The 26,485-nt window shown below is 41.5% G+C and overlaps 1 long non-coding RNA gene across 1 annotated transcript; it reads left to right on the forward strand.

Annotated features, from left to right (window-relative positions):
- Nucleotides 1–357: 357 nt before the first annotated feature.
- On the forward strand, nucleotides 358–26,485 carry LOC138369403 (uncharacterized). Its single transcript, XR_011229824.1, has 3 exons — nucleotides 358–414; nucleotides 24,662–24,809; nucleotides 26,379–26,485. It is a non-coding gene; the product is annotated as an uncharacterized lncRNA (long non-coding RNA).

Consider the following 26,485-nt stretch of genomic DNA (forward strand, 5'->3'; position numbering starts at 1 on the left):
GTGTGGCCAACTCTGGGGAGGCCAGGAGGGTATGGCCAACTCTGGGGAGGCCAGGGGGTGTGGCCAACTCTGGGGAGGCCAGGAGGGTATGGCCAACTCTGGGGAGGCCAGGGGGTGTGGCCAACTCTGGGGAGGCCAGGGGGTGTGGCCAACTCTGGGGAGGCCAGGAGGGTATGGCCAACTCTGGGGAGGCCAGGGGGTGTGGCCAACTCTGGGGAAGGCCAGGGGGGCGTGGCCAATTCTGGGGAAGGCCAGGGGGGCGTGGCCCACTCTGGGGGAGACCAGGGGGCGGGGCCAACAGTCCCGGGGGGTAATACCTGCTGCACCTTCACTGTCCGCTCATTACACTCTGGGATCCACAGCCAACAACACGCCCTAGACCACTCTCCCGCTGACGCTCGTCGTCTCGTGTCGGTAAGTTACACAAGTTGGTCTCTTTTGAAAATATAATTTTGGGTAGATTTGACTCAATGTTTATGTTGTTAAATCAGAATATGGGAGGAAAGTCATATACGGGGGTAATTTTTTTTTATTAACATTATTTCTCGTTACATATCGTGTGATTAACTCAAGAACACATCAGTTGTAAGCGTGTCAGTAGGAATAAGTAGCGACCTTTATGCTGCATATCTGTGTGCTGAATGATGTATTCATTGTGTTGTATAAAGTGTATATCTCTATGGTGCTGTTGAGGGATTATTAGTGTGTTGCTAAAATTAATTATTTAGGTGGTGCATAAGGTGTTAGAAGGTGTTGCATTAGGTGTTAGAAGGTGTTATAGACAAGGTAACCTTGAAAATAATCAGATCCTAAATAATAAACATCTTACTTTTATATTAAATATTCTAAGTTGAATGTTGTCAAACACTGAGGTTATCATCTTGTAGCACAAGTGACTTATTTCTCTCCGCTTCGTAACTTATTCTCAACCATTAATAAATTACCTTAACTGTATTACAAGTTTGCTGTGAACGGATGAGATTGTGAGGTATTGTCTCTGTGAGAAGCTTTTGTATTTGTTTAAAAAGATTAAATCAGTGTTTTCTTTCATGTTGCATTAAATATGTTATGTTATGACGTCCACTTCTGTCTCACGCTTCGCTCTGTTAACAGAGAGAGCAGTCAGACATTCCACTGTCAACAGATAGAGCAGTCAGACATCGCTCTGTTAACAGAGAGATCAGTCAGATATTGCTCTGTTAACAGTGACCAGTCAAGCATTGCACTCCTAACAAAGAGATAAGTCAAATTGTCTCGTGCATAATTGCACATAATATTTTTATTAAAACAAAATATTAAACCGGTTAAAGAATATATAACTCACAGATAAATACACAACATAGTGACGAAATAAACCGTGTCAGCGTAATATTATGGAACCCTAATGGGATGTGAGAGCTTCTGAGCAGCTGGGAATTAAGTGCAATATTTTATAAGTAAAGTAAATTGGGGCCCAAGTGGACTGTCAACCAACCCGGGGACGTCTCTGAGGAGCTCTAAAGGCTGTATAAATATTTAAGGCATAAAAGAACTTTGTGAAATTATATGTTCATCCCATTACGATAATCTGCTAAACTCCGTTATATAATTGTCTACATCAATCACAAGATCAGTTAATTCAAGCAATTAAATTAAATTAACCATAGAATGGTTGAAATTAAACAATAATGTAAAGATCCAAGATTATAATCTATTATTTTTCTTGTTATCTATATAAATAAAAGTGGAAATGTTCGTTTGTTCAAAATCGCTAATCTCCGAAAATATTTCACCGATTGCTTTGAAATTTTCACACAACGTTCCATTCGCATCCGAGAAGGTGATTATATACATACTATATAGATGTCACGTCTGTGACGGTAAAAAAACATGTTTTTTCTGAAAAACTGTGTTTTTCATGTGTTTTTCATGTGACGGAAATCTTCGAGACCCTTTTACCGATTGCTTTGAAATTTTGACACAACGTTGCATTCGAATAGGCGCGTCTTTTATGCCTCACCTGTGACAGGAAAAAACAAGCTTTTTTGAAAAACAACGCTATCTATTGGATGTAAGGGCAACACACACTGCAATCTCCGAAAGTTCTTCACCAATTGCTTTGATATTTTGACACAACGTTGCATTCGAATAGGCGCATCGTTTTATATATCTACTATATACATGCCACCCCTGTGACAGATAAAAGTGTGAGTTTTTGAAAAACAGTGCCATCTGTTGCACAAAATGGCAACATGCATGCTATACTAATTATGTCACGAATTCCATTTCAATGTTTCCGATTGCATTGATAAATTTTATTTTTATAGATTTCGATTTATTTTATTTTAAAATGAATTGTTTTGAATGACATTGCATTGAAATTGAGCTGTGTTGTTAACCATACCATTCATTTCGTAAGTATAAGTATAGATGCCACACCTATGACTGGTAAAAGTATGCTTTTCTAGAAAAACAACGCTATCTGTTGCATGTAAGAGGAACACACATGCTATACTAAATATGTTACAATTACATTTCAATGGTTCTGATTGCATTGATAAATTGAATTTTCCTAGATTTGATATATTTTCATTTTTATTTAATTATTTTGTGTGAATTGCATTGGAATTGAGCTGTGTTATTTACCAGACCGTTCATTTCGTGAGAATAGTTTATTTATATATTTTTTTCATATTTTCATTTCATTTTTTAACTGTTCTTCTTACATTTCTGTGATGGGAACATCAGATCACTTGATGTTCCCATTTTTCTGATGTGAACATCAGACCATTTGGGAAGGCATCAGACGAGGGAGTGGGGAATGGTGAGGATGAAGAGGGGACGGAAGTGAGAGATGGTGGGGAGGACGAGGGGACAGGGGAGTTTGGGATCGTGGGAACAAGGGGGATGGGGCAACAGAGAATGGTAGGGAGGACAAAGGGACTGGGGAGAGGGACATGCTGGGAAGGAAGAGGGAATGTAGAAGTGGGGAATGGTGGGGAGGACGAGGGGACTGTGGAGTGGGGAATGGGTGGGAGGCCAAGGAGACAGGTGAGGGGGGGAATGGTGGGAGGACTGGGGGACAGGGAAGGTAGCTGTGGTTCAGCAACACACATGCGTTGCTGAGCCACAGCAACGCGTGGCCGGGTACTGCTGGTTTACATATACAATTGTTTTTGCATTCTTGTGCAGCCGCTAGAACGCGTAGCGTTTTGGACAAGTCCTTAATCCTATGTTCCCCGGAATACGACCCCGCCAAATCGTTTCACAACCAAGTACCCCTTTTACAGTTGGGTAAACAGAGGCTACAGTTAAGGATTAACACCCAGTAAACCCTCCGCAGCCAGGATAGGAACCGAGGAGAAAGCGTTCGCGAAATGCCAGATGAGTGTCTTTCCACTTCACCACGGGGACAGCGTAATCTGTTGCTTATATAATTATTCTATCATTGTGTTACAGTGAAGATGATGAAGGATTACACTGAGTGTTTGGACGAAATGACACATGACACGGGTGTCCGAGGAAACTAAGGATAACAATTTTGAATAAGTAAGTTTTTTTCAGTTTTTTTTACACAAGACTTTCATGAAAGGTAAAGTTGACCTCGTTAGATCAGGGACCAGAAAATACTAGCAAGTGAACCCATTCAATGGTCTTGTATCATGACAAGAGAGCGAGTGAGGCGGGGAAGGTTGTCTCTCTCGTTGGTTGGTTGAGTTCTGACAGTCAGGGTTAACGTGTCCAGTCAGTGGCAGTGTCCTAATGCTCAGGAAATTAGTCTAAATAAATTCTTATGAAAATACGAGAAGAGGAGTTAAGACTTAACACTCAACACACTCATGTTAATGTTCAAGCTCATTCTGGGGCATTATCAGTCAATGGTCAACCACTGTGGAGTCAATGGTCAACCACTGTGGAGTTAATGGTCAACCACTGTGGAGTTAATGGTCAACCACTGTGGAGTTAATAGTCAACCACTGTGGAGTTAATGGTCAACCACTGTGGAGTTAATGGTCAACCACTGTGGAGTTAATGGTCAACCACTGGGGAGTTAATGGTCAACCACTGTGGAGTTAATGGTCAACCACTGTGGAGTTAATGGTCAACCACTGTGGAGTTAATGGTCAACCACTGTGAAGTTAATGGTCAACCACTGTGGAGTCAATGGTCAACCACTGTGGAGTCAATGGTCAACCACTGTGGAGTTAATGGTCAACCACTGTGGAGTTAATGGTCAACCACTGTGAAGTTAATGGTCAACCACTGTGGAGTTAATGGTCAACCACTGTGGAGTTAATGGTCAACCACTGTGGAGTTAATGGTCAACCACTGTTGAATTAATCTTAGAGTATAGAGGGGTAAAATATTGTAAAAAAGAGAATCAAAGGAGAAGCACAGTATAGTCGATATTGTGTGCGTGGCAGAGTTAACAGTGTAGTCCAGTTGAGTGAATGGTTAAGTGAAGTCAGAATGGTTGGAGGGGGAAGTTTGTGTTTTGGTGCAGTGGAATCAACTATATAGTGCAGTGAAGTTATTACTGTCTCTCAGAGGAGTAAATTGTGAAGTTTCGTCGAGTGGAGGAATAGTTTGTATCAATGATGTGGTGAAGTGGAGGAATGGTTTGTGCTAATTGTGGGGTGTGGTGGAGAGGTGTACATAATATTGTAATAATATGGTCATAAGAACATAGGAATAAAGTTAACTGTAAAAGGTAGTTGTCTTAACAATTCTATAGTTAAGACAGCAATAGAACTAGTTAGGAGCAAGGGAGGAATCCCGATCATATGTGGCATTCTTCTATGAAAGGGAGTTGGAAATGATGGCTTGTCGAGGGCACTTGATGTCAATTGCCGGCGGGAAAAATATTGCAAATCAAATCCAATATTTTTCATAGATATTTCGAACACTTCTATGAAATAAATGACATGCATGCTAGGGATGGTGTGCATCTTTCAAGGAGGGCTGGGGTTGTTGTTGTTGCCAACTCGTTGGATCCTGTGGTTGGAGGTGTTTGTTTGGGTTTAAACTTTTAGTAGATAGTGGTATGGGGATTGATATGGATAAAGGAGGTAATAAAAATATGTCTCTGTGTTGGAAACAAATTGGCAAAATGATCAGGTAAAGAGAAGTGCCTCGAAATAACAATACACTTAGAATATATTACATGAACAGTAGGTGTCTAAGAAACAAAATAAACGATTTAAATGCTATTGTCTGCACTAGAAAAAATTGATATTATTGCACTTACAGAAACGTGGATGAATGTAGAAATAGAGAACTATTAGCCAAATATCAAATAAATGGATTTAAACTATTTCACACAGAAATATTTGACGAGGAGGGGGAGTAGTCATATATGTTAGGGAAAATTTGAAATGTAGTCTCGAAGAGGGAATTAAAACTTAACCACACAGAGAAACTATTTGGATAGAATTAGACGAAAAATCAAATAATCTTGTAATAGGAGTAATATACAAGCCACCAAACTTTGACAGGATGGAAGCAAAGCATCTATGGGATGAAATATCTTGAGCATCTAGGTCTAACAGTATTTGTGTCATGGGTGACTTTAATTTTAGTGGAATAAACTGACTTAACAGAACAGAGAATAATGAAGCAAAATATTTTCTAGAATTAATTGGCGATTGCTTTCTTATGCAACACATTAAGGAACCAACAAGGGAAAATAATATTTTAGATTTATTGTTAACTAACAGGGAAACACAAATTAATGACATCGAAATAGGGTGTGAATTAGGGAACAGTGATCACAAAGAAATCAGATTTAGCATAGAATGGAATAGATCTGTATGAGTAAATTGTGTTTAGGTGTGAGATTTTCGAAAAGCTGATTTTAATAGCCTAAGATTTTTTGGGGTCAAATAGATTAGAAAATCTTGGGCATGGGGGGTGGGCCGGTCTTGAAGCGAGACATGAACCCAGCGATAGGTGATGTAAAAAGGGATTTCGATGTAGGCAACCTGTGGAGTAGGTGTTGAGCTAAACAAATCATCCAATCCAAGCCGTGTCTTAACCTGGGATCTGGATTATATGGCTACTACTGACATTACCACGTCTTCTACAAGATTTGCAACAACTAATGGATGGTTACAATCCAAACCCAAATGCTATGTCATTGGCAAGTATTATTCCTATCTCTTTCATAGGAAGATGTCTATTACTGCCAATGTACACCTACCTATGAAATATGGGGATTCTAAATGAACCTCTACTACGGAGGGCAACATACAAAGTCTAGGGAAAACCACCTAATCTGACACTTTGCTTTCCCTCAGTAGGTACTTCCTTGGATAACGACCTTTTCATAATCAGAGATTGGGCTGCTGCACTGTGTCTGAGAATTACTACTGACCTGCCACACTGGTCACTCGATACATACCTTTTTGAAGTGTATGGGACAAGCAATCATGGTATCTCTCTCCTATCTGTCCATAGGGAGAAAGTTTACAATGGTGGTGTCACACAACTCACCAGCATTACCACCCTATGCAGGTCGTTTCCTGCCCTACTCTTACACTTATCAGATACTTGTTCTTTCTTCCTGCATGTCCAACACATTATGTCTCTCCTTGGACTTATACGTCTTGGACTACCTTCGGTTTTCTTCACGACACCATGGGGAACGGTTCTCTCCTTCTGCTTATACCTGGTAAAAGATTTATAGAAGGTAATTGAAACATATCTTGTAGAGGTTCTATTGGTTACAATAAATTCTTCAGGCATGGTGGCCGTAGCACCCAGTCTCTGCTTCCTGTTTCTTCAAGTACGTTTTCAGATCACCTGATAGACACTCCTTGAAATCTTCTAACAAGCTCACTTGTTCCAGCTGCTCCTTAGTCTCAACCTTCCGAGACGCACAACATTTGAAAAATATTTCCTTAATATATGCGAACTCCTTAAAAGTTTGCTCTGCTGCTTTTTTTAAGGTTATGCAAACATCAGGCACTACTGGTAAGCAGTCATAGTCACTTGTCACTTACTAACAGTATGGAGTACGCGGTTTAGGCTTTACCAGTCAGCATTGATTGGTGACTCATACTAGCCCAACTATCCCTTGGCCAGTCAAATGTGGCAGCTACTTTCTCGAAGGAAGAAACGAACTTTGATACCTTCTTCTCGGTGAATTTAGACACCGGTTTTATATTCCGCACTGGATGGAAACCATTGGATTCTCTTCTACTATCTAATCTAAGCAATTCCAATTCGTGTTGCTTTCTCCTCCCTTTCTCGCCTGTCTAGTCTTTCTCTCTCTTTCTCCCTTTCTACTCTTTCCAACCGTTTCAGTTCGATTTCACGTTTTATTTCAATTTTCTTCTCTTCTCTTTCTCTTTCTAATTCTAACATTTTCCATGAGATTTAACGATTTATTTCTAATTCACGTACTTATAATGTCAATAAACTCACATTTAGTTCTCCGGGGTCACTCTCACCATCACTTCACTGATCTTCCTTTCAGTGGAATCCATGACACTGGCTAGATTGCTATACACTTTCCCGTTCGTCGTCTGGTTTCCAATACCTATACACTTTTGATAGGATCTCGACACTGTTACGGTGTCCCCTCCTATTTCTCCCCAATGCCAGCGTTAAGAGTCATATCCACTAACCCTGCAGGTTCTTTTGGTGTATGAGGCGACCGAATTGATTACCCATATAGGGAGAAGTTTCTGTTTATAAGTTTGTAGGTAAAGAGCGGGAGGGGGGGGGGTGGCAAACTTGTACATACAAAATGGCGACTCCCTTTCCTACAAATCAGCCATTTTGTGGACGACGCCAACAGACTGGTGATTGGCTGGCCGAGGTCACGTCACGTGGCTGACCAATCAGGGTTTGCTGCGACATCACTGAGAGACCTGGCCCTGCGCCAGCTGAGGCGTGGCCACAGAGCTGAACTGACTTTGGACGCGAGCAGAAGTGCATCAGAGAGCTCAAGAGATTTTAGGTTGAGGAAGCCTCACTCAGTAGATTTTGAGCAGCCATCACAGTCTACCATAACCACTGAAGACACCGTGTTCCTGGGCAGCATGGAGAAGCCAAGATTAGTGGGCAAAGGAGTACCAAGAACTTGAGGATATAATTCGGCGACTGGAGGTGAGCGACGACTCGGGAGGGCAAGTCTGGAGCCTGCGAGTCTAGCTTGGTACGATAAGCAATGCTGCAGTGATTGCATCACATCTGCTGATATGCTGGAGGGAAGACACCGTTTCCGGATCAAGAAGAGAACGTCTCATTGAAAGAACGTGAGTGTACAGTGACAGGCTCAGTGACCACTGGTTGGACCAGGTATGGGAAAATCTGAACTCTAGGGAGTGGCACGGCACGACACCTGAGGGCATACAACACACTACTGGATCACCGAGGAGCGACCTGGGAACCTCACACCATAGGAGGACAGACATCGAGGACAGGAATGATTAAGGTAGATCATATTTCCCTCCAAATACCCCCTTGATGATTAGCTGATGGAGTTTCCAGAGGTTACCTTACCTTGAGGTTACCTTGAGGTGCTTCCGGGGCTTAGCGTCCCCGCGGCCCGGTCGTCGACCAGGCCCCCTGGTTGCCGGAATGATCAACCAGGCTGTTGGACGCGGCTGCTCGCAGCCTGACGTATGAGACACAGCCTGGTTGATCAGGTATCCTTTGGAGGTGCTTATCCAGTTCTCTCTTGAACACTGTGAGGGGTCGGCCAGTTATGCCCCTTATGTGTAGTGGAAGCGTGTTGAACAGTCTCGGACCTCTGATGTTGATAGAGTTCTCTCTCAGAGTACCAGTTGCACCTCTGTTTTTCAACGGGGGTATCCTGCACATCCTGCCATGTCTTCTGGTCTCATGTGACGTTATTTCTGTGTGCAGGTTTGGGACCAGCCCCTCTAATATTATCCACGTGTAAATTATTATGTACCTCTCCCGCCTGCGCTCAAGGGAGTACAGTTTTAGGCTCTTTAGTCGGTCCCAATAGTTTAGATGTTTTACTGAGTGGATTCTAGCAGTAAAGCATCTCTGCACGCTCTCCAGGTCAGCAATTTCTCCAACTTTGAAAGGTGCTGTCATTGTGCAGCAGTACTCCACTCTAGAGAGCACAAGCGTTTTGAAAAGTATCATCATCGGTATAGCATCTCTAGTGTGAAAAGTTCTTGTTATCCAACCTATCATTTTTCTTGCAGTTGTGACGGCTACTTTATTGTGTTCTTTAAAGGTAAGGTCTTCCGACATGAGTACACCCAGATCCTTTACATTGCCTTTTCATTCTATGTTATGATTTGCCTGAGTTTTGTACGTGGTTTCCGTTATTATATTTTCATTTTTTCCATAGCGCATGAGCTGGAACTTATCTTCGTTAAACACCATATTATTTTCTGTAGCCCATAGAAAGACCTGATCTACATCTGACTGGAGGTTCGCCGTGTCCTCTATGTTGCCTACTCTCATGAAGATCCTAGTGTCATCTGCAAAGGATGATACAGTGCTATAGGTTGTGTTCTTGTCTATGTCCGATATGAGGATGAGAAAAAGTACTGGAGCAAGCACAGTACCCTGGGGGACTGAGCTCTTCACGGTTGATGGGCTGGATTTTATTTTGTTGACTATTACACATTGGGTTCTGTTGGTCAGGAAATTGTAGATCCATCTGCCTATTTTTCCGGTAATTCCTTTTGAACGCATTTTATGTGCAATAACACCATGGTCACATTTATCAAAAGCTTTTGCGAAATCTGTGTAAATTACATCCGCGTTTTGTTTGTCTTCCATAGCATCTAATGCCATATCATAGTGGTCCAGCAACTGCGACAGGCAAGAGCGCCCTGTTCTGAAACCATGTTGTCCGGGGTTATGGAGTTGCTGTGATTCCATGTATTTTGTGATTTTACTTCTTAGCACTCTCTCAAAAATGTTTATGATGTGCGATGTTAGTGCTATCGGTCTGTATTTTTTTGCCTCTGCCTTATTTCCGCCTTTATGAAGTGGTGCTATCTCTGCTGTTTTTAGTATATCAGGAATAACGCCAGTATCTAGGCTTTGTCTCCACAGAATGTGGAGGGCCTGCTATAGTGGTTTTTTACAGTTCTTTATGAATATGGAGTTCCAAGAATCCGGGCCTGGTGCAGAGTGCATAGGCATACTGTTTATGACTTCTTCAAAATCCAGTGGGGATAGGGTGACGTCTGATATATGATCTGATGTTGGTATCGTATCCATGAAAAATTCATTTGGGTTATCAATCTTTAGTGTGTTTAATGGCTCGCTGAAAACAGAGTCGTACTGTGTCCTCAGTAGCTCGCTCATTTCTTTGTTGTCATCGGTGAAAGTTCCATCTCCCTTGCGCAGGGGCCCGATACTAGATGTGGTTTTTGATCTTGATTTTGCATAGGAGAAAAAATATTTCGGATTTCTTTCTATTTCACTGATGGCCTTTTGCTCTCTTTGCCTCTCCTGGGTTTTGTATGATTCTTGTAGCTTCCGTTCAATTGTTTCTATTTCTCTACCTAACCTTCTTCGCCGTTCTTGAGATAGGGTGCGACTCTCAAGTTGTTCCGCGATTCGTTTTCTTCGCCTATATAGGGAACGACGTTCCCGTTCCAATCTGCATCTCTTCCTCTTTTTTCTTAGAGGTATGCAGTTTGAACATATTTCTAGTGCTACTGAGCTTATTTTTTCCAGGCACTGGTTCAGGTTTGCATTTTCTAGCTGTTTTTCCCAGTTTATTTCTGTGAAGTCCTGGTTTATTTGCTCCCAGTTTATCTGTTTATTATTGAAGTTGAATTTGCTGAAATCTCCACCGAGAATCTGGACTGGTTTTGAAGGTCTACTCCCCATGGTTGTCATAACTTCAATTAAGTTGTGATCTGAGTAACAGGTATTTGTATTCATTATGTTCCTGATCAATTCATCATTATTAGTGAAAATGAGGTCCAGCGTGTTCTCCTTCCTAGTTGGTTCTACTATTTGCTGGTTTAAGGCAAACCTGTCGCACATCTGTAGCAGGTCATTTGCATGTGCCTGTTCATTTAGGCTACTTCCTGGTATTCTTTCTGATATTACTGTATTAGCCAGGTGCTTCCATTTCAGGTGCCGTAGGTTGAAGTCCCCAAGCAGGATGATGTTCGGAGCTGGATTTGTGAGGTTTTCCAAGCAGTGTTCTATTTTCATTAGTTGGTCTTTAAACTGCTGAGGGTTTGCCTCCGGTGACTTATGTACAAGGACAATAACTACATTTAAAATCTCTATTTTGATTATCAGCACTTCCACCATATCATTTGAGGTGTTTAGCAGCTCAGTACAGATGAGTGTGTCTTTGATGTAGAGGCTGAGGTGGCGAGAGGACAGCTGCCAACGTTCTCCAGAGCATTTATTTAATATATTAATCTGTGTATTATTCTATGTATGTTTAATGAAGTTTTCGTTAGTAAACTTCATATAATTTTGCTGAAGTGTTTACGTGCGCCCTCATATATCTCTTTGAGCACATATGAGTGATATTATAGCACCATATATGAGTGGTATTATTTCATATGGAAATATGCTAGTGGCTGGCAGAGTTGGAGCAACACTGATATATATGGAAACGTACCTTAGGCTAGCAATCCTTTTTTAACACGGTAATAGTTGCAACACGTAATGCTGTCAGGCAAAATAAAGTGTAACCACAGAAGTACACTGCTGAGGTGCAGAGTTATAAACCCAGCTGCCGACCTTGTGAATAGTTAAGAGATACAGGTGTGCGGACGAGGGTCCTTTGACCCCTTTGTTACCGCGGGCAAGATTCAGAGAAGGTGCTGTTGCCGCACGAAGCAACGTCTTGAAGGTAACTCTGATTCTTCTTTCACTCTTCCGTGGGGCAAAGCTGGAATTGCTGGTAGCAGTTCCCCCGTAGTTCAGCTGAAGGGCTCCCAGGGCGATCAGTGGCACCCAGGTGTGTGGGAGCATAGACCTGCGACGGTGGGCCTGACGTGGTCCTCATCTTAGGGACCGATAGACTCTAGTAGGTTACGTGACTATGACAGGCTAATCTCTTTACCCTAGCCCTTAGCACTTCCCCCCCCCCCCCTTCCTGTAACACACGTGAATAATTTTCTTTCACTTTTATTTCTAAGTAGATGCTTATAGATAAGAATTATCTCTGGTTTCCCAAAATTACATCAATTTATAGAGGCAGTTCTCCTGGTTTAAGAACCCCTGAACATCGTCCTGCGTATCTTTTGTAGTTTTCTGTGCCTTTCGTCACTCTCTTAACATTGCACTTAAACACAAAAAATGGAACAAGGGAATGTACAAGGGGGTTGCATTAACCACTTGCACGGTCCTGTCTAACTTACCCGACATGAAGTCGGATCCCGCTTGGGATGTCATTTTTTTTTTTATTTATTTATTTATTACTTTGAGTGATTTTTGCGGGCCCTAAGCCTCTGGCTGCCCTACTAAGTGTTGCTTGTTTCTGTTTTACTTGGGCGGAGTATGAGTATTTATGATTCGTATGGTCGCTTAAGTTAGATTTAACATCTTCTGGTCTGTTGAATCTAAGTTGAAATCTTATTGGGTTTGTAACTCTGCACTGTGTTAAATAATGTTCCAGTGGTCTGTCGGGTCTTCCACAGTGCTGACATTTCCTCTCATCTTCGGCAACCTTTAAGCCTATTTCCAATGCACATGGGTATCCAAGCCTGATGCGATGTATATAACGATTATGTTACGGCCTCACTTCGCCAGCAACTGGGTTATATACTTATCAAACTGAATATGGGGCCTTAGTTCCAATTATTATTTGATCTCCTCATGCTCCGCCTCATCATGTTCATCCAGAGCAAGAAGCAGAAATATTAGGAAATCTATTTGCTTCAAGAGCCAGTTCCACTCAACTTACTCAAGCAACTCTGACTCACCAACAAAGACCTCAAGCAGCAAGACGGAAAAAAGTAGATAATGCTTTAGCCTTACCTGACGAACTAGACCAACCTTACAATCTGAAAGAACTGAGGAGAGCTACAAAGAAAACTACAAACACAGCTCCAATTGAGGACAAAGTCACTTACAACATGCTAGCCAAGCTAGAAGAAAAGGGTGAAGAAGCTTTCTTGAATCTCATCAACAGAGTTTGGGTGACAAGAACACGACCACTATCTTGGAATAGTGCAATTATAGGTCTCATTCCAAAACCCAAAGACCCAGGAAATCCAAGATTCATTTCATTAATAAGCTGTCTCACCAAAACTGCGGAAAGAATAGCCCTTAATCCAATTGACTGGATAGTCAATCTACTGCATGAAAATATGTTTGCTTACAGAAAAGGTGTGGGAACTAAAGAATAACTTACCTCCCTCCTGGATCAAATCAATGACAAACCAAAATCCTTATTTTTCTGGAACTAGAAGAAAACCTTCGAGCAAGACATTGTTCCAGCTACACTGTGCTGCCTGGTAGATAAGGAAATCAAAGGACACGCTCTTGCCTTTGCCAAAGGAAGCCTGCTTAACCAAGAAGCTAAAGTCAACTTCCAAGAAAAAAATCCTCCTCAAAGATTCTGGAAAATGGGACTCCACAGGGAAGAATACTAAGCCCCTTTCTCTTCAACTGTCTCATGGAACAATTCACGAAACTCAAATTACGAAGAGCCAAACTGCTTAAATATGCAGACGACTTTGTGGTCATCATCATTGGCAAAGGCGCCAGGAACCATGCACATAAATGTCTATGCATCATCAGCAGGGAAGTGAAACACATAGCAGTGAAAATAAACAGCAATAACACCAAACCAATGGCCGTTAAAATGAGAACTCAAGACATCAGACTCGCAATATGGACACGAAATTGAGTGGATTACCTCTTTTCAATACCTTACAGTCATAATAGAGTGCCAGTTGAAAATTACTCAAGAAATTTAATATCTTCGGCAACGTTGTAAAGCCAGAATCTCAGCTTTGCGCTCCCTGACAAGTCTTAGAGATGGTTCATCTCTACCAGTACTCAAAATGTACTACGTTCAAGCAGTTATGTCACTCGTTGACTAATCTGTTCCTGCTCTTACATCCCTCAGTGATAACCAATGGGAGAAACTGAAAGAGTCTCAAAATGATGCCCTCAGAACAATGCTGGGAGTACCTATATACACGCTTCGAGAGAATCTGAAAATGGAGACCAACTTACCAGCCTTAGAAAACAGGATTAAACTAAGAATAGCCACCATAACAGCAAAACTTGTTGGAACCACCGCCAGACTGTCAATGAAAGATAGCTTACACAGATCGCTTCACAGTCAATGAAAGATAGCTTACACAGATCGCTTCACAGAGACTTTCAATATAGAACAAGTGCATGGACAAATAATCTGGTTAAGATTCTAGAGAAAGTGGACTTGAAATGGACCATGAAAAACAAAGGTGAAGTTAGAGAATATCAACACGTTTGACAGCCTCCACCATGGGAAGATATGGGTCTAAAGATATTCATTGAAGGATTACTAGTTAAAAAAACAGCATTTGCCTCTCAGAGGTTGAAATCAGTCATAGAACAATAAATGGAAACAATCTTATGACCGACAATCACTCACATCTTCATAGATGGATCAGTTGATCAAGAAAGAGCTGGAGCAGCAGTTTACACTAACAACAATGAAACTTACTGGAGCATGAATAATTGGTGCTCAACATTACGAAAAGAATTATATGCCCTGAAGGAGGCCAAAAATTACACAGTTGAGAATAATTAGCATGATGTCATCATTCATACCGACTCTAAATCTTCGCTCCAGGCATTGTTATCCAACCAGCACTGGATGTAATTAATGAAACTCATATAATATATAATATACAACTCATCACATAAATCCTACATATAGGAAAAGAAGCCCACAATCTAGGACTGTTAAATCACCCTAAATTGGATACCATGTCAAACTGGCATAGATGGTAATGAGAAGGCAGACTCACTAGCAAAAACTGCCACTGCTGTATCTGTTGTATAGGATAAAATACCCCCAAGATTGTTATAGATTAGGGAGCAAATCAAGACGAAAATACTCACAACTATCAAAAGTCGCCACAGAGCCAAAGTAGCGGAAGGAAGATCAACTGCGATGTGGTAAGAACAAGTCACTGGGTACTACTCTTTCAAGCTTGGCAAAACGATATCCAGAGACTTTGCATTAGCCATACACAGACTCAGACCTGGTTACAAGTGTTGCTGGAAGGTAATAAACCCAATAGTTTAAGAGTGTAATATCTGTGGAACAGATGCAGAGGCATCATTATTGCAATACTTACTGGAATGTGTAGCAACTGAAGCTCTGCGCATCAAACAAAACATTAGTCCAACTTGAGCAGCTGCATTAGAGCCAAATTCCACAGCAACTACAATGATTACAAAAGCACTTGAAGAATATGACACACGTGAACATTCTCCATCTACATCCGCCACCAAGATAATGCTATTAAAACAAGACTAAAACCAGCACGCTAAATAACGAGCGAAAAAGAAACAGGGCAAAAGGAGGAAATCTCACCGCCATTTAGAAAGTTTGACCCAAATATCACAGTAACAAGGTTATCGCGAATAACCAACCTTAATTACGGGTTCTTTATAGTCCGTGCTACATGGACATTTCGTTCTGAGTAGCTAAATCAGAAACAACAACAACAATAACCTCTCCCTGCAACAGGTAGATCAGCACCTCTCTTGCTTTACGGTTAATCATGCCCGTGCAACATCTTGGGTGGCTAAATCTTAATCAATCAATCTCTCTTACTGGTATCCTGTGTTCCCACACAGCTGCCACCAAACAACTCTACACTTCAGACTATTCTGACTATTCAAGCCATTGCCAGAGAACATGACATACAAAGTGAAAGTGCGACTCCTAGGAGTTTACAAGAGTCTCTGAGTGCGAAATTGCAGCATCTATTGGCAAGACAACATCAATCGGACCAGTTGACGTCCATATACATTTTAAAGAATCCAAGGTAATTGGATGCAGTTTTATCGAACTAAGATTAGGGAAAGGATAGGTCCATAAAAACTGAGAGAGGTCAAATAACTGATAATGACGAAAAGATGAAAAGTATTTTTAATAAATAGTTTATCTCTGTATATACTAAATAGTAACTTAACATTATGACTTCAGCCGAACAAGTCTATGTGGGTGAGGAAGAGGAGACGTTGACTAGCTTAGTAATTACCTGGGAGGTAACTAGGTAAATATGTACAAATCCACAAGGACCGTGCCGAGGATTCGAACCTGCGCAAATATGTAAATATGTAAGTTACCAGGGAGGTAAAATATGAAGCTACATAATGCAGGTAATTTATCTGTATCTCCTTATTTGGTCACCATGTAGAGATTCACTCTAAGGGTCTTTATGGAGAAATTATTGTCATCTCTGCCATTTATTATTAAAAGTTGTAAATACAATTTTAGTTCCGGGACTGTGATTCTGAAACTGTGGATTTGTTTTACACAGGAAAATGATGCGAGGAAGTTTAATAAAAAAATCTTCTGTTGCTGAACGTGAAATGTATTTGAAGATGTGGGAGGTCGGACACACAGCCCGAGATATCGCTGACGTGAGCGGCTACAGCGTCTCAACCGTCTGCAGATGGATTAAACACTGGAAACAACGTCGAAACATTAAAACAAATCTTCACTGGAAAACAATATTTACAAAATATCTTAATAAGGACACGGGCATCTCTCAGATACTTAAACCAATGTCACATAAATTGTCTCAGGATGTCTTTCATCCGGAGAATGTCTTATATGAGACAAATTCAATTTTATATCAATATGTGAGAAATCCTCAATTTTACAACATTCATTCCTGGAATTTTTCTTCCTACTTCAGTGCATTACCTGCGCTTTGGTACTTTGGTACAGACCATGGTCCTTAAGGATATAATATCATCTCACTAGTGTATATATTCTAAGTTGTTTTCATAAAACCTGTATCAAAGATTTTATCAGAAAAAGTAACGGATTAATGCTTTAGCTGAAAAGGTCAATATATTGTATGTTGCATTATCTTGTGAATGTACTGATTCTTAGAAAATTCAGTGGTAATGTTTAAAGCCAAAGGCATGTAAACGATAATGAATGAAGTCCCAAGCAACTGAGCAAAAAATTACAGAAAACCCGAGAGGCCAATGATAACGTACATAAAACAGACAAGTTAGTGATAGCGTACAGAAAGCATAGAGGGCAATGATAGCATATAGAAAACCAAACAGGTTAGTGATAACTTACATAAACCCAGAGAGGTCAGTGATAATGTACAGAGTCCTCGTCACTTCATATTAATGGACACTAGTTAAACTAGTTAATGATGTAGCGAGTAGATTATCCCAATAATATACACGCTCCAAATGCATTGTTAATATTCCTGTCAACCTTTGGAGATGAATGAGGTGAGGCGTTGCCCGGGCAACACGGTGAGGTGTTGCCCGAGCATATTAGCAGCAGAATAGCAAACATTAACCAGAGTCTACTTTCAAGTGTGGTCTAGAGCAGACACTTGCGAGATACTGTACCGACGCTCAGTGCGCTCAACTCACACCAAAGTATCACCTGTGTACTTCTGTATATTCGACCAAATATATATATAGTATCTTAATGTCTGTGTTTATTTGTCACCATACTTTACGTAACAATAGAACCGTTACATTGGTGACCCCAGAGAGTTTCGACGATACCCAGCCACGATGGACTAGAACATGGACTCTCACTGGACCTCCACTGCTGCTGCTTGCTGTGGACCGCAGCCACCTGTCATGGAACGTTGCCAACACCCTTGCCACAGCTATGATTTTCATCGCGATCGTCTCTGCATTTTCATCTACTACGGCTTGCTGCTCCACGATCACTACTCACTCATCTGGCAGCTTCATCAGTAACTACATAATGTGGGATCTACAGCCTGTCCTGCCGACTCTCCGTCGCTGACAGGGCATTGCTTGTTCTACAGGGGCGCCCACGAAAGCTGCTCTTTCGTCAGATTCATCTACACGTTCAATGCATTCTGATACTCTGCCGACTCAAGCACTTTGCGCAGTACAGGTCTTACAGCTTGCGTTTCCGACTCTTCGTCGCCTCCAGGACAATTCAGCTCTAGCAGTGATTACCTCGTTGTCCTAACTACGTGCCTACATTACCTCCTAATGTCCTGGTGCCCGAGCCCATCCGCCCCGGATCTAAATGCTCCACCAGCGACCCAAGGACGCAACAATTATGCACATTCTTCTCTCCTGCTACACCGAGCTTGTCCACATACTGCCTACATCTTTTGGTACCAGACTACAATTTCCACAGTCAACAATGCAGTACTTGGCGTGTACAGTCCTAATCAACCCAAGACGCTACAGCTTCGACACAGAGCAGACAGCAGACTACGACCGCATCGAGCCGCCACGCTCTCGCTCCCCGAGTTCAGACACTCACAATTCTCAATCGAGCCGCCACGCTCTCCCACATAGAGCTCCACGACTCCGGCCTCACTCAGCTCTCTGCTCTGCTCCAGGCTTCGTCTCAACGTCTGCGACACTGCTAAATCCAGAGACACATCCGCCGACTACGCAGGTCACTTTTCGACCACAGTTACCAGCAGCACCGCCACCTACGACAACGGACGATCCTGTACGACCTCCCACCCTACAACCCCAGTTACCAGCCGCACCACAACCTGATCCTACGACGACGGACGATCCTGTGCGACCTCCCACCCTACGACCCCAGTTAGATGACATCAGCGAAGAGGAGGAAGTTAACTTTGATGGTTATGTAACGCGAGCAGGGCGTACAATTCACCGACCAGCTAAGTTCCTTGATCAAGTATTTTTCCTTTCATCCCCTGGGAGGGGGAGTTCTGTAGCGAGTAGATTATCCCAATAATATACTCGCTCCAAATGCATTGTTAATATTCCTGTCAACCTTTGGAGATGAATGAGGTGAGGCGTTGCCCGGGCAACACGGTGAGGTGTTGCCCGAGCATATAAGCAGCAGAATAGCAAACATTAACCAGAGTCTACTTTCAAGTGTGGTCTAGAGCAGACACTTGCGAGATACTGTACCGACGCTCAGTGCGCTCAACTCACACCAAAGTATCACCTGTGTACTTCTGTATATTCGACCAAATATATATATAGTATCTTAGTGTCTGTGTTTATTTGTCACCATACTTTACATAACAATAGAACCGTTACAATGATAATGTGCACAATCCTAAACAAATCATTGATAAATGCCTTACACATTAAGAAATTAACAACGATTGATTGGCAGATGCAGTTTACTACTAAACATACAGAGTTCTGATGCTTGGCAATGATGATAAAGTTACCAGGTATCAGTTACTGGCTTTTGTTGAATCTGAGAACAGTGAATGTGAACAGATTTGGTAGACATGATTAGTAGAAATATGTTGCGAGTAAACATTATACTCGCTCCAGTCTCTCATTATCTTAATGCCATAACTAATTAGCACTAATTACAGAAGCTGCAATTCTATCCCCAACTACAGGTAATACTCTTTTCATCCTGTTGGAGGGTCGCACCTCCACAGATCTCCAGTATCACTCATGATACTGCTAATGGCTCAAAAGGGCCAACACTTACGGCTATTCATGACCGTGCCACCTTTTTGGGTGGCTTAATCTTTATCAATGAATCCATTTGGACACGGGAGACATCTCCCGTTACGCAGGGTGCAGCCGCACCTCCACAGATCTCCAGTATCATCTATTGATACTGATAATGGCTCAAATGAGCCACCACTTACGGGCTATTCGTGCCCGTGCCACCTTTTGGGTGGCTTAATCTTCATCAATCACACTGAACGGGAGACATCTCCCGTCACGCAGGGGCAGTCACACCTCCACAGATCTCCAGTATCAGCTCCTGATACTGGTAATGGCTCAAAAGGGCCACCATTTACGGGCTATTCATGCCAGTGCCATCTTTTGGGTGGCTTAATCTTTATCAATCAATCAATCAAAGACCCCACACACAGCACATTCAGCACCGCTGCTGTGCCAGGTAAGTCCACCAGGGGCTCGCCATAGCCCGTGCTACTTGCCCCGCTCCTGTGCCATTTAAGTTACGGGCTACCCATAGCCCGTGCTACTGGGAACTTGTTCCGAATAGCTGAATCTATAACAACAAACAACAACAGAAGAGCCAACAGTAGTTTCCACAATGATTCAGATAACTCCAGTACAGACACTTTGGATTTACCTCACCTCTTCAACCTCAAGAATGTAGCACTCGGCGTGAACAGTTCTAACCGACCCCAAGACGCTACAAGCTTCGACACAGAGCAGAGAGCAGACTACGACCGCATCAAGTTTCAGTGCTATCGCTTCCCATGAGTTCAGACACTCACTACTCACCAATCGAACCGCCACTCTCTCCTGCAGAGAGCTCTGCGACTCCGGTCTCACTCAGCTCTCTGCTCTACTCCAAGCTCCGTCTGATCGTCTACGACAATGCCAACAACCGAATACTGTATCCAAGACTACTAAATAAATATGAAAACCCACCAAACACTGAGTATCTAATCTACTCAACAACGTAACATAATCATACGTTACAAATATAATACCTAAATTAGTGCATTAAAGTTCGAAATTAGGGAAATAGGGAACTGTGATTTCAAGTTGTTTTAAAAGTAAACAGTTATTGTTATTCATCAACCAAATCATGCTATTCTTAATCTCTATTTAGTGAGGAGTTAAACTTTGGTAGGCATACTATAGATTTATCATGAATTCGCTTTAACGAGTTCAGTGAAGGTGTGAAATTTAATCCTAGGAATAGAAACTCTTCAATTGAACAGTGATTAACACTTTCGCGCTCTCCATAATTTACAATAAACACATAATTTACATTCATGAGTGAGGTGAAGAGCTGGGTAACATGACTGAAGTGATCAACTGTATAATAAGGTGTTAAATACATCAACACAAAATAGAACACCCTGTGTCAATTTGGGTGAAGTATGTGTACTTCATGTATGTGTATGTGTTCTGTAACCTTGTGGCCGACACCTTTGAACAGACATTTTTCTCTAATTTTATAGATTATTCAACAATCATGTATCCATCTATTTTTTTATATCTTTTGTTATATGAATAACATAACATCTATATGTTGGTGGCTTTTCAAGAACGTAAGAACACCAATAATATGTACCTGCACAAACCCATCGTACCTTCTTAAATATAAATAAATAAATAAATAAATAAATTATATGGTTTACATTAATACTGCTTGAACTACTACTTCTACTATTGCAAATACTACTTCTACTATTGCAGATACTACTTCTACAATTACTACTATTGCTACCTCTTGTACCATTTCTACAGCTAATACTACAGCTGTTTTTGCTACCAATTACTATAATTCTTATATTAATAAAGTTTCAACTACTACTGATACTATTACTACTGCTGTTATTAAAACTACCCATCAGTCACACCAGACGCTGCACCAGGATTGACAACTAGGGCGCAACTCCATAGTCTCCCGAGACCGAAGGATGCCTACTACTATTAAAACTACAACTTTTCTGTTATTAAAAAGTTTAATTTCTACTACAACTTCAATCATTTATGCTAAAAATTAATAGGCCAAATCTTTTTTCACAAACCATCATTCTACCAGTTTCATTGACGTTTTAAAGGAAAACCTAATTATGATATACTGTTTTAATTTGAATAAAAATTATTGTAAATAATAGTAATATAATATTATAAGAAGCGAGAAATAACACAAAACAAGTACAATCCTGGGCAATGTGTATCTGGCAAGCAGACCCAAGAAAAAAAAAGGATTCCTCGAGCTCCTCTATCTTCCTCCTCTGCCTCGACCTCCTCCTCCTCCCCCTCTTCCTCCTCCTTAATTCCTCGAGCTCCTCTATCTTCCTCCTTGACTTCCTCCTCATCCTCCACCTCTTTCCTCCTAGCCCTCCTCGATCTCCTTCCTCCTCATTATGTTCCTTACTCCTCGCCCTCCTCCTCCTTCCTCCTCGCCCTCCTCCTCCTTCCTCCTCGCCCTCTTCCTCCTTCCTCCTTGCCTCCTCCTCATTCCACCTCTCCTTCCTTCTCGCCCTCCTCCTTCCTCCTCCTCTTTCCTCCTCGCTCTCCTCCTCCTTCCTCCTCGCCCTCGTCCTTCCTCCTCACCATCCTCCTTCCTCCTCCTTTCTCCTCGCCCTACTCCTTCTACCTCGTCCTCCTCCTTCCTCCTCGCCCTCATCCTTCCTCCTCGTCCTCCTTCCTCCTCGCCCTCCTCCTTCCTCCTCACCATCCTCCTCGCCCTCCTCCTTTCTCTTTGCCCTCCTCCTCCTTCCACCTCGCCCTCCTTCTTCCTCCTCGTCTTGCTCCTTCTTCCTCGCCCTCCTCCTCCTTCCTCCTTACTCCTCACCCTCCTCCTCTTTCCTCCTTGCGATCCTCCTCCCTCCTCGCCCTCCTCCTCCTTCCTACTCGCCCTATTCCTCCTTCCTCCTCGCCCTAATCCTCCTTCCTCCTCCTCCTCGCCCTAATTCTCCTTCCTCCTCGCCCTCCTACTTCCTCCTACTCCTTCCTTCTCGCCCTACTCCTCCTTCCTCCTTGCCCTACTCCTCCTTACTCATCGCCCTCCTCCTCCTTCCTCTTCGCCCTACTCCGCCTTCCTCCTCCTCATTCCTTCTCGCCCTCCTACTCCTTCCTCCTCGCCCTACTCCTCCTTCCTCCTCACCCTACTACTTCTTCCTCCTCCTCCTTTCTCCACGCCCTCCTCCTCCTCCTCACCCTCCTCCTCTTTCCAGCTCACCTTCCTCTTCGCCCTCCTCCTTCCTCCTCGACCTCCTACTCTTTCAACCTCGCCTTCCTCCTCCTTCCTCCTTGCCCTCCTTCTTCCTCCTCGACCTCCTACTCCCTAAGTGCAGTATAGATGCACTTCCATACTCCCCTTCTCCTCCTCTTCCTGGACTTCTGTAGTTCTGAGGTGTTGCAAGGTGAGTTGTACTCACCTACATGCACTCACCTATTTGTTCTTGTGTAGTTGTACTCACCTACATGCACTCCCCTAGTTGCTCTCATGCAGTTGTACTCACCTACTTGTATCCATCTATCAGTGTTCACCACGGTGTACTCACCTAGCTACATGTACTCTCCTAGTTGCACTCATGTTGTTGTGCTTGCCTAGTTGTACTCACCTATTTGTACTTCATTGATATTTAAAGTAAAATCTACTATAATACAGATGCAGGTAATAAAGAGGTATTTTGATGCACTCTAATTTTTTATTAAAAAAATGGTAGATTAAATGTTGCGTGTGTCCGTCATACACCTATGCAGCAGCATTTTCCATTAATGTTGATGTATTATTCATAAAGTATCAAAATATAATTTAAACATAAAAACAGTATTACTGAATACAGCATTAGCAAACAGGGTTATATAAACAATTTTTAGCAAGATCATAATAAAAAGTAAATGTTTCGCACACCTATCATACAACTAAGTATGATAGGTGTGTGTTCACAATTTATGTGTATAATTTAAGCATTCACAATTTATGTGTATAATGTACATAAATATAATATTTAAACATGAACAAAATATTTTTTTATTATATAAAGGTGAAACTAGTGTAAGAAAAGGCAGCATTTGCTGTATTACATAAACAAATACTTTAACCATTCCTGGGTTAATGGTTGCTCATGTGCTTGTTGAACCACAAATGAAACTTATCTCTCCCCAAAACCATGTTGAAACTTTGGTGAAGGTTTCCAAAACGTTTTGTGTTTGCTGGGTTAGGACCAGAGTTATGAGATAGAAGTATTGGCCATCTGGAAAGGTTTGTTGTAAGCTTATGTAGAGTTCTGCCAGTGTGTTGATGGATACTTCTGCCAGTGCATTCCTGAAGACATCTACTGACGTGTTACTGAGGATTTCTGCTAGCGTGTTGTTGGTAACCACTATCAGCGTATTGGTGGAGATCTCTGCTAATATGTTCCTGGAGATTAGAAGTGGGGTTTTGGACACCATGACAATACGGTGTAGGGCCCATATATTATTGAATAGGTGAACTCGCCAGCGTGAGCACCATAGAACTTGGGTGATGAATAATAGAAGCTAAAGTGGACTCGCCGGCAAAAGAAGATTGCAGAATTAATTGTTTTAATATCTTGTGCGAAAGTGACACTTTCATTGTGATATGTACATATGTATATAGATATGTTAAAAGATTTTTTATAACTTTCTGTTTAATTCCTAATGTTACCAAAGAAATGACTTATCAGTAATATATGAGTGCTATTATGTCACATCAATATAGAAGTGAAAGATTTAGTTTTTATTGGTTGTCTTGAATTTAAATGGTTCTCATTGAATTCACACATACGTTGCAATAGCAAATATATAATAAATATGAACATAAAATTTTGTCTAGAAATAAAAAAACAGCCTCCATTTATTGGCAAAACTCACTTTATAGTTGCAATCTGCATTCCTAATTTTTTAAAAATTATTTGGCATTGTATTAAAGATATTCTATAGTCTTTTCCATCCTTTATTCAGTTTTACACAATTTTCTTATTTAATAAGTCATAATATTCCTTCATTATTATTCATGAATATCTCTCCAACAGCCACAAAATATCCAAAGCTCATTACTCATGAATAATATTTCTCCCCCATGTAGGTCAGTGAGGAAGAAGGTGGATGTAAGTTGGTAATGTGCAAGTTGCAACATACTCTCAACGTTACCATGATGACTGCAGTGATATTTGTAGTGCTGTTACTGCTGGTCACTTCCCTCCTTGCAGCTACGGAGCTCCAGCCCTCCCACGGTATTTATCTATTATCATCTTCCCCAATATTTATATTCTGAGCACTTTCAGATTTCACTAAGGACGTTCTTAAGCAACATTTCATTATAATCATTCTGAATCAGGGATGCCAGATTGGGCTACAAGTAGTGAATTGGGCTACTTTTCAGGGCCCCGCGCTCCTAAATTTTTAATTTTGCTACTTGCAACTTTTTGGGCTACTTTAAAAACAAGTTGGGCTATTTTGGGCTATTAATGTTAAGAAACTCAATTATGATTTTTATGCTTTTTATAATGTCATGTGTACAAATCACAGCCGCGTCCAACAGCTTGATTGAATAGACCACTTACCGCAGGAGGCCAGGTCAGAGACCAACCCCCTGGGGACGTTGATCCTAGGAACTTCCCAAAGAAAAAGTAACCGCAAGGCAAGATAATCCTCCCCAGGGGCTATAGATTTCCCAACCTTAATTGCCATTAATACTTCATCCCGAGTCCTGTCTATGTTAAGTGACCTCCCACTGTTGCCTACTGTAAATATTAGGTTTCTCTTTAGGTGTTTCCAAGAATCCAATGACTGCCGTTAGAGCGGATTAGCATACAGTGAACTTGGCAGCTTCATTTGTGCTTTCATTGTTAGTGTGACTCTGACCTCCAGAAGGATAGTTCGACACAAGTTACCGCATATAGAAAAGAAGTTACCGCTGTTACTTTTAGAATTTGCTTAAGTGTTAAGATAAAGAAGTGTAAAATGGGGAAGTGGTCTAAATACCAGGAAGCGTTTCAGATGTCCCGGCTTAAGGATCCCGTGTTTGAGAAGTGGTTGGCTGAAGTGAAAGAAGATGGAAATAAGGCATATTGTAAAGTTTGTAGAACTGAGATAAGAGCTCATAGAAGTGGTTTAAAGAAACACAGTGAAACATTAAAACACAGACAAAATATATCGGAGGTAAGTCATCAGCAGATGAGCATCAAGTCTGTTCTATCAAAGAAGGAAGATAAACTTACTAAATTTGAATGTCGTCTGTCTGTATGTACTCTCGCTATCTAGAAATCTAACATTATGTTTGTAACTCATCTTGTATGTATTTACTTTTACCTGAATAAACATTTGATTTGATTCGATTTGACTAAACAAAAAATTGGGCTACTCTACTTGCAAATTCGCTACTTTTTGACCGTCAGCTCGCTACTTTTAGCAATTTGGATCTGGCAACCCTGTTCTGAATTACCTTTTTGGACTCTAGCGTATATATAATTATATTTTAATTAATGATATTAAATCTCTGGTTACAACAACAACAAAAAATTTTTTTTGGAGCAGGATGGATCCCACATCATGGGCCACACCAGATGTGCGACTTAACCCGTGGACTATGATATATTTAAAAGCTACACAACCTCGAGACTGCTCCAACTCACTTTCAAGCACATGATGGTCCATGGGCATATGGAGTGACCAAGGACGTTGGTTTGACCCCACTGTCTTGCTCCAGAAATTAACTCCTAGATATATCACTTTATTGTGTAAAATATATGGTATATTAAGTAGATAATAAAAATCTGGAAGTAATTACAAATATTTTACAGATTGTCACTATATAGTAACACTACTGAGCGGTGCTATGAAAGCCGTGTTGGCAACGCTGTCGCAGCCCCGCTGTTCCGTTATGTTCTTCACAGACGGTGCCTCAACC

Source organism: Procambarus clarkii, chromosome 28, assembly GCF_040958095.1.
Source record: "Procambarus clarkii isolate CNS0578487 chromosome 28, FALCON_Pclarkii_2.0, whole genome shotgun sequence".
NCBI classification, from domain to species: domain Eukaryota; kingdom Metazoa; phylum Arthropoda; class Malacostraca; order Decapoda; family Cambaridae; genus Procambarus; species Procambarus clarkii.